The sequence below is a fragment of the Ovis aries genome, chromosome 11, assembly GCF_016772045.2.
Source record: "Ovis aries strain OAR_USU_Benz2616 breed Rambouillet chromosome 11, ARS-UI_Ramb_v3.0, whole genome shotgun sequence".
Taxonomy (NCBI): domain Eukaryota; kingdom Metazoa; phylum Chordata; class Mammalia; order Artiodactyla; family Bovidae; genus Ovis; species Ovis aries.
In genome coordinates this window covers 7,542,465-7,552,592 of record NC_056064.1, presented here as the reverse complement: position 1 = coordinate 7,552,592, position 10,128 = coordinate 7,542,465, and positions in this window count along the sequence as shown.

Sequence of the window (10,128 nt, the reverse complement as noted above, 5' to 3'; positions counted from 1 at the left end):
TTTACATGTTATATTAGGGTCAGGTGTATAGTGAAGTGATTCAGTTATATTAACACATATGCATATGTCCATTTTTTTTAGATTCTTTTCCCAAATAGGTTATTACTGGAGTATGGACTAGAGTTCCCTTTGCTAAGTAGTAGATCCTTGTTGATTATCTGCTTTATATGTAGTAGTGAGTGTATGTTGATCTCAAACTCCTAATTTATTGCCCCCCCCCCACAATTTTCCCCTTGGGTAACCATAAGTTTTGGTTTTGAAGTTTGTGAGTCTGTTTCTGTTTCGTAAAGAAATTCATTTTTATAATCTTTTTAGATTCCACAGGTAAGTGATATCATATGATATTTGTCTCTGACTTATTTCACTTAGTATAATAATCCCTAGGTCCATCCCTGTTGCTGCAGATGGCATTATTTCACTCTTTTTTATATCCCATTCTTATATGCATCACATCTCCTTTCTCCATTCCCCTACTGATGGACATTTAGGTTGCTTCCATGTCTTGTCCGTCATAAATGAACATTGGCATGCACGTTTCCTTTCAAATTATGATTTTCTCTGGATGTATGCCCAGGAATGGGCCTGCTGGATCATGTGAGAGTTCTGCTTTTAGTTTTTAAAGAAACCTCCATCCTGTTCTCCAAAGCGGCTGTACAAATTTATGTTCCCACCAAGAGTGTAGGTGTAGGAGAGTTGCCTTTTCTCCACGCTTTCTCCAGCAGTCTTTGTGATCATGGCCATTCTGACCAGTGAGAGGTGATTCCTCATTCAGAAAGCTTCTCATATTGGACGCTCAGCCTACAGCCTGCCTGATTACCTACCCTCAGCATAGGCTCCATAAGGTGCAGCCAACCTCGCAACAGATGGCCCTAAGCCACAGTCCTTGGGAGAAATGCAGTTCCCCTCGCTGTCACTGAAGGTGCTGCTCCCAAGACTTCTGCTACAGTGCACTGCTACACCTCCCGAAAAAGCTGAAAAGAGAGCAGCGCAGAAGAAAAACACGTTTCTGAAATGAGAAAGTGTGGCCGGGAACTCCTTGGCGGTCCAGGGGTGGGGACTCTGCCCTCTCACTGCTGAGGGCCCGGGTTTGAGCCCCAGTTGGGAACCAAGATCCCACAGGTCAGATGGCATGGCCTAAAGAGAGAGAGAATGTGACAAATTTCACGTGCAGACAAGGCCAAAAGTGAGTGTCACTGAGGGGTGAAATTCCAGAGAAACAGGCTGTTCCCTGCCGCAGCAGTGGACAGAGGGTGTTGAACTCATCTCTGCTTGTAGTGAGCGCTGAGGGAACTCAGGGATGAAAAGAATCCCTGCCGCCTCTCAGCCACCAGCCTGCAGTCACTCCCTACGGTGAGCCCTGAGGAAACTCAGGCTGTGAAAACGCAGGGTACTGGCTCCAGATAGCTGAGCCGCATAGCACGAGAGTGCTTCTGTGAGCCCATGTTTCTGCGTCTCCCTACACATAGCTTGGGTTTTCTTTCTTTCTAAATATAAATTTATTTATTTTAATTGGAGGTTAATTACAACATTGTATTGGTTTTGCCATACATCAACATGAATCCACCACGGGTGTACGCGTGTTCCCCATCCTGAACCCCCCTCCCCCTTCCCTCCCCATACCATCCCTCTGGGTCATCCCAGTGCACCAGCCCCAAGCACCCAGTATCATGCATCGAACCTGGACTGGCGATTCGTTTCATATATGATATTATACATGTTTCAATGCCATTCTCCCAAATCATCTCACCTTCGCCCGCTCCCTCAGAGTCCAAAAGTCTGTTCTATACATCCGTGTCTCTTTTGCTGTCTCTCGTACAGGGTTATCATTACCATCTTTCTAAATTCCATATATATGCGTTAGTATACTGTATTGGTGTTTTTCTTTCTGGCTTACTTCACACCGTATAATAGGCTCCAGTTTCATCCACCTCATTAGAACTGATTCAAATGAATTCTTTTTAACGGCTGAGTGATACTCCATTGTATATATGTACCACAGCTTTCTTATCCATTCGTCTGCTGATGGACATCTAGGTTGTTTCCACGTCCTGGCTATTATAAACAGTGCTGTGATGAACATTGGGGTACATGTGTCTCTTTCAATTCTGGTTTCCTCGGTGTGTATGCCCAGCAGTGGGATGGCTGGGTCATAAGGCAGTTCTATTTCCAGTTTTTTAAGGAATCTCCACGCAGACACTGGTCTCCATAGTGGCTGTACTAGTTTGCATTCCCACCAACACTGTAAGAGGGTTCCCTTTTCTCCACATCCTCTCCAGCATTTATTGCTTGTAGACTTTTGGATCGCAGCCATTCTGACTGGTGTGAAATGGTACCTCACTGTGGTCTTGATTTGCATTTCTCTGATAATGAGTGATGTTGAGCATATTTTCATGTGTTTGTTAGCCATCTGTATGTCTTCTTTGGAGAAATGTCTATTTAGTTTTTTGGCCCATTTTTTGATTGGGTCGTTTATTTTTCTGGAATTGAGCTGCAGGAGTTGCTTGTATATTTTCGAGATTAGTTGTCAGTTGCTTCATTTGCTATTATTTTCTCCCATTCCAAAGGCTGTCTTTTCACCTTGCTTATAGTTTCCTTCGTTGTGCAAAAGCTTTTAATTTTAATTAGGTCCCATTTGTTTATTTTTGCTTTTATTTCCAATATTCTGGGAGGTGAGTCAAAGAGGATCCTGTCTTTAATTAGCAATAATCTTTTGATATTCAGCCTACCGGCCCTTTGTTACAAAACTTCTACATAACCTGGCTCCTGCCCCCATCTCCACCTCACCTCCTCGGAGCGGTTCTCTCTCTCAGGGTTACCTGAGACGCTGCCTCCCATGCTTGAAGTCCTACAAAATTCCTGCCCAATAAAGCACAACTCTCAACTTTTAGGTTGTGAATAACTCTTTAGTCAACACCACACAGAGCCAGTGACATACGTAGGTGCCTGCAACAGCAAACTCAGGGGCCACACAAGCTGGAGGCGGCCCATTGTGTTCGTCCCTCATTCCTGCCCGGGGATGGCCGGTCGGCCAGCAAACGGGTGCACCTTGAAGGCCTGCTCTGTACCAGGGCCGCGGGAAGTAATCACCAGGAGCCTGAGGATCGCAGGGTGCAGGTAGAGGTCAGGTGAGAGTGAGTAAGGGGGCTTCTAACCCAGCCTGGGGGAATCCAGGGAGGCTTCTGAGAGAAGGTCATGCGTACGCTGAGACCTGAAAGACGAGTAAGAGGGTGGGGAGGGGCAGGAGGCCTTTCAGCAAGAAGGACACATGAGAAGTTCAGTGCTGGGTGCTGAGCAGGGGGAGGGGAAAGGCCTCTTCCCTGCTTCTGGCTTTACGTTTCCTCTGAAGACTCCGAGGTCTTGCCCTACTTTAATCCTCTGCGAAGAGGAAGGCTGAGTTCCCCGATGGGTATCTATTTTGTGTCTGTCTCAGCCTACCGACAGTGATGCTATCTATCTGCGAGGAGTGACTCACCTGGGCCCCTGCTACTTGTGATGAGTCTCCTCTTTCGCTACTAGAGCCAGTTGTTGTGGCTGGACCAGTTCCTATGGTTCTGATCATGACTGCACCTCACAGCAACACTCAGGGACATTTGAAAAGACAAGGGTTATTACTCACAAGACCTGGAGGGTATAGGCATATCTGGGGCCACACTCTGAGGTCATGGCTAAAGAGAGCACAAAGCTGGATTCTGCCTTTCTTGGGGGTCAAGGTGGGGTGCCTAGTGTTTCATGAGTTCACTCTTTATTGAAAGTGAAAAGTAAAAGTTCAAGTGTAGTCACTCAGTTGTGTCCGTCTTTGTCCCCAAGGGCTGTAGCCCGCCAGGCTCCTCTGTCCATGGAATTTTCCAAGCAAGAATACTGGAGTGGGTTGCCATTTCCTTCTCCAGGGGATCTTCCTGACCCAAGGATCAAACCCAGGTCTCCTGCAAGAATTTTTTTTTACCATCTGAGCCATCAGGGAAGTCTCACTCTTAATTGGCGAATTTAAAACATAGGAATGGAAATGAGACACATAGGAGCAGGAAGGGAAAAAGCAGGCTGTCTCAAGTAGTCAGTTATCTAGGTCACCCAGAGCTTTCTAAAGGGGGAACTCCACAGGTGGGGTGGTCTGGCTGTTTATGTAGCCATGTAGCGAGCAATGTGCTTTCTCAATCAAATGTTTAATGTCAGGCACCTATGATGCAACATATAAGCTACTTGTCTGGCACTTACACTACAGTATCATTCAAAGTTTAGTGCGGGAAATAGCACTGTAGATATTTTGGGCAGGGAAGGGTTTATCAGGTTTCACTGCCCACCCCTTGACTGGAAAGACTGGAAGGAGGGAAGAGCTGGCTCAAGGAGAGGGCATCCATGGGTGAGTCTAAGATCATGGAAGGACTGGTGCACAAGTGAAGCTCCTACCACTGGAGCCTCCGATTTCACAGAGATCTCCATAGTTTATGTCAGGGCCTGCTGCTGCTGCTAAGTCACGTCAGTCGTGTCCAACTCTGTGCGATCCCACAGACGGCAGCCCACCAGGCTCTGCCGTCCCTGGGATTCTCCAGGCAAGAACACTGGAGTGGGTTGCCATTTCCTTCTCCAATGCATGAAAGTGAAAAGTGAAAGTGAAGTCGCTCAGTCATGTCCAACTCTTAGTGACCCCATGGACTGCAGCCTACCAGGCTCCTCCATCCAGGGGACTTTCCAGGCAAGAGTACTGGAGTGGGGTGCCATCGCCTTCTCCGAAGTCAGGGACTAGGAGCCGTCAGATAAGAAGTTGTCGCCCCAGGGGAATTCCCTGGTGGTTCAGTGGTTAAGAATCTGCCTTGCAATGCAGGGGACACGAATTCGATTCCTAGTCAGGGAGCTAGGATCCCACATGCTGAGCGAGGTACAGCTAAAGTCACGCATGAGAAGCCCGTGCCCCACAACTGCTGAGCCCACACGCTGCAGGGAAAGATCCTGAATGATGTAATGAAGATACCTCGCACTCCAGTTAAAGACCTGAAGCAGTTGAATAAAAAAAATAAATAAAAAGCAGCTACCACACCAACCGATCCTCCATATACAAAGGAAAAATGGATGCTGGAACATTGCTACAGAAAAATCTCATGATTCCATAACCTGGCTTGCCAGATAAACAAATAAGGGCCAGCATCTAACTTCCACCTTACTTACCACCAGAACCCTAGGTGCAAAGACTTCTGTGAGTATAGTCTAGCTTTCTGACTCTGCACTCAGGAAGGTGCCTATGAGGGCGGGCTGGAAGGTAACAGCTGATTCACGGTGTTCATCGCAGTGGGGCACAGATGCCGGTCTACATTTCTTGACCAGGTTGAGCCTATTTACCCTAGATCCTGGCTTAGGGGATTTGGTTTTCTTTTTTCTCTCTACCAGTGATAGAGCCAGAGTCAGAGGACAAAGTCTAAGTGGTTAAATCCCCCTAGAGGTCCCACTAGGGAACTGTGAGTAGAAAAAGCATGGGAGACCCCTGTTAGTTAGTGATCACTCAAGAAAGCACATTTGCTTGGGCACGAAACCAGGGAGGCTTGCTTAGCGACAAAACCATGCGACAGAGGCACAAGATGTGCCCCCAAACAATGATACAATAGTGGCAGGAGCCCCATATCCTGAGCAGAGAGCTCAGCAGGTTAATAATCCCTAGGACGTGCTCTCTGCACACGTGAAAAACAAGATTCGTGGACCTAGCTTGGCCATGCAGGGACAAGAAAACTGCCCTGGTCAACCTGGACAGGAGCTGATGATGGAAGCATGATGTCTACTCAAGAAAGACCAAGAAGTTCTTCACCCCCTCCCCACCCTTCCATTGATTAGAAAACCACAGCCCAGGAAGTTCTTGGGGAAGCACCCCTTGCCTACCTGCTTGTAAGCCTCACAAGCCTCTTATTGTAATAAACCACTTATCTATCACTTTGTCTCTCGCTGAATTCTTTTCTGCACTGAGACGTAAAGGGCTATGGTACTGGAGCTCTTCGGAGCCCCTGAAACAACACCAGATGGTTTCACTAGAATGAGCAAGAGGCAGGGTCTGCCCTACACACTGCATCGTTCCCTTGGGTGGGCTGGTTCAAGGTCAATTAGCAAGTGCATTCTGATTCAAACCCTAAGCTCTGTCCCCTAATCTATTTTGGTTTTCTTATCTGCTGACTTTATCATGTTGTTTTCAGTTGTTTCAGAACTTGGGTGAGAACAGGATAAAATTTATAGGGCCCTCCCAAGGAACACGTCTTCTAATATGGCTGCAGGGAAAAGTGATGGGATAGAGAGGCAGGAGGCTGAAGAGGCCCCTGATTCTATTAGGTCAGAGGCCCTTGGACTGCAAGGAGATCCAACCAGTCCATTCTGAAGGAGATCAGCCCTGGGTGTTCTTTTGGAAGGAATGATGCTGAAGCTGAAACTCCAGTACTTTGGCCGCCTCATGCGAAGAGTTGACTCATTGGAAAAGACTCTGATGCTGGGAGGGATTGGGGGCAGGAGGAGAAGGGGACGACAGAGGATGAGCATCACCTGGATGGCATCACCAACTCAATGGACGTGAGTCTGAGTGAACTCCGGGAGTTGGTGATGGACAGGGCGGCCTGGCGTGCTGCGATTCATGGCATGCTGCAAAGAGTCGGACACGGCGACTGAACTGAACTAACTAAGGATTTTGGAGTTGAACCTAAGGCCACGGGGGAGCCCCTTCTGCTGCCTCAGGTGTGTGAGACTTGACGAGATCCTGAAAGTCTTACATCACCATGTTTCCTCTGCCCCTTCTCTTGACAAGAAGAGTTCCGAGGCGAAAAAAGATAGAGGGAGGCAGTAGAAAGTGAGTGTTAAGCCACCTGGTAGACAGTCTCTCAATGGCTGCCAGGATGTCTGCTTCCTGTATTTACATCCTGTGTAATTTCCTTCACCTACACAGGGACAGGACCTACTGACCTGCTTCTTAAGAACAGGCAATAAGATAACATTCTGGGATCAGGCTATGAAGGAAGGTGACCTCCACCTTGCTCACCTTCTCTCCCTGACTCTTCTCTCTCACTTGCTCTGATGAAGCAAATAAGGAGTCCCTAGGTCCTCTCTGGACTTTGCTTTTTGCTAAAGTGGTTGGTCCAAAAAAAAAAAAACCACCCCAAACAAACAAAAAGCAAAAAGTGGTTGGTTCATCCTACAGCAGGGGACCACAGCAAAAATCTAGGCACCCCTGCCATTAGTGAATAGGGCCCCAAGGAAGGTTCCCAATGCAGATAGCCCACGACTTGCGACAGTTTGCCTTCCAATTCTCTGATGATGATGCAAAGCAAATTGCATTCAGTAGAAACCATACATCAGATTTTGCTTTCTTTTTAAAATTATTTACTTCTTTATTGACTTGTTTTCAGTTGCGCTGGGTCTCTGCTGCTGCGCGCGGGCTTTCTCTGGTTGCGGTGAGCAGGAGCTACCCTTTCTCTTGGGCTCCGTAGTTGTGGCTCTATGCCCGAGAGTGTGCAGGCTCCAGCAGTTGAGTGTAGGCCCAGCAGTTGCAGAATATGGGCTTTACTTGCTCCGAGGCAGGTAAAATCTTCCTGGACCAGGGGTCGAACCCATGTCCCCTGCACTGACGGGGGGATTCCTATCCACTGCACCAGGGAAGTCCCGTCCTGTGCTGAACTGTGCTCTTTCCCTGGGTAGTGATACTTGGTGCAAGCTCTCTTGGAGTGCTGGATGGTGGCAGCAGCCACAGCTCCCCGGTCAGCCACGTGATCATGAGGTCCCGACGACCATTCTGGTTTTCACTTTCAGTACAGTAGCGAACAAATCACATGAGGAAGTCTGTACTTTATTATACAATAGCTCTATTGTATTGTTAGATGATTTTGCTCAACTGCAGGCTAATGTAAGTGTTCTAAGTTTGTTTAAGATAGGCTGGGGCTACGCTAGATAAGGTAGGTTAAGTTAGGTATATTAAATGCAGTTTCAACCTATTATTTTATAACGTGTGATGGATTTGTCAGGATGTAATGCCATCAAAAGGCGCCTTCCAGTTGAGGAAGATCTGTTCTTATTGCTCAAGATCCCAGCATCTACCTCCCTTAGGCAGATAAACAACTAAACAGACCATATGGATCCATGACATCCAATCTTCCAGAATAAAAACTAAGGGAACAATCTAGAAGTTAACCAAACAAACAGGATGGGGAATGAGATTATTCTATAACTACCCTCATTCAAAGGGTGCCCGCATTCATACGCATAGACAAGCAAGCATGAAAAATACCTATAACCAATCTCCACTAAAATGGAGGAAATTAACACCAAAGACAGATGAAATAGACGAGGAACGGTCCTTGGAAGGTTTGCACTAGGCAGTTCTAAATGCTTTGCTCCCACTCGAAGAAACTAAAGCAAACACGGAGTTCATGAAACAAAAAATTGGGAATCAGATGAGAAGACAAGAGTTAATAAGGTGAAATAGCCGGTCACATGAGTAGGGAAAAATCAATTTCCATCCTACAAATGTTATGGAATCCCCAGTCTTGTGGGCCCTTCTAATCAGAAACACAGAGGAAATTTAATTCTGGAAAACAGTTTGGCTGAAGTAAGTTGGAACATTACAAAGACTACGGTCGACCCCTTTTTAACTTGGTACCCACACATTGCCTGAAACCACATTTACTCTCAAATAGAGACAAAAACCACGCCATGCTTCTGTTTAACACGACACACCATCCCTTTTACAACCAAAACCATTCTAACATCATTCCCAGGAAAGCATCAGGGTCAGGGTCCCTTTTTTGCCTTTGGATAATGTTCATTCTTTCCCTAGCTGATTTACACTTCTGTTTTGACATCCTGTAACTTAAAATACTTACATATAAAGTGATTATGAGTCACGTCAGATTCAATAATGATAGAGGAGATAAAACCATTTTGGTTAATATTTATTAAAATATATTCACATCAAAGTAAGGAAGAAATACTTATAACTAATAACTATTAGAGGCCTCATTCCAGAGCTGGTCACAAGGCCACCTGCTAGTATATACAACTGCTATGATCTACTATTCATTTCGTATTTCTTTCGCCTTCAGCAAGCACCTCAGTTGTTAGATTCTTGCCTGGCGGGATGACTCCAGCCTTTTGTGAAGTCTGGGACATTCACTGTCTAAACTGGGGTGTTGTAGTTTTCCGTTTATCTTTTAGTTTTTAAACTGATGTTTAGTTGACTTACAATGTTGTGTTAATTTCTGCTGTACAGAAAAGTGATTCAGTTATATTTACATATAGATTCAGTTATATATATATATTCTTAAAACTTTTTTTCCATGATTGTTTATCGTAGGATACCAAGTTCTCTGTGCTGTACAGTAGGATCTTATTGTTTATCCCTTTTCCATTGGTCTTAATCAGAGGATATGGGAGTACTAAGAGGCACCCCAAAGGGTCTCCTGCAGAATCCCTTCTCACCCCCACTGTGTAGCAGCAACCCATTTTCCCCTTACTAGTCTGGTCAATCACCCCAGCCAATACTTTATTGATTCAGTGCCCAAAGATGCCAGATGGCAGCTTCAAGTTCCAATTTAATGCAGTCTTTGTTGCGTCTCCCAGTGAAAGTGTTTTCCCCTTTGTAATGAAGAGCTTTAGACCAGCAGATGCTAAAGCTGCAGAGATGGGAAGCAAAACTTTGTTGGATCGTTAACCCTGAGAAGTCTGACGTTCGTATTTATCGCTTGATTCCTGAACTTTGGAATCCAGGGTACGGGAGAAACTAACGTTGATTTAGAGCATTCACCGCCAACTGGTGGACACTGCCCCAGTCCTGCCCGGTGTCACCACCTACGCGGCAATATAACTGAATCTTCAAAAAGCCATCCAGTCAATCATCTGTCAAAGGGGTTGCTTCAAGACGATGGGGAATAAGGACGGACCAGTGAATTCCGAGAGCGAGAACCCACGGCTGCATTTCATTTGTTGTGAATTCCACGATGGCGGACGAGGCGTTCTGGAAACCCACAGAAGGCAGTTTTGGCAGAAGCCTTGTGGGCAGTGAAATCTATGTCCAGAGCAAGCGGCAGTTCCAGCAGGAGAGGCTGGCTGCCTCTTCCATAATGAAAGTGGTTCAGGGTAATCAGCCTGATGCCAGGTGGCTGGCTGAGTCGTTGC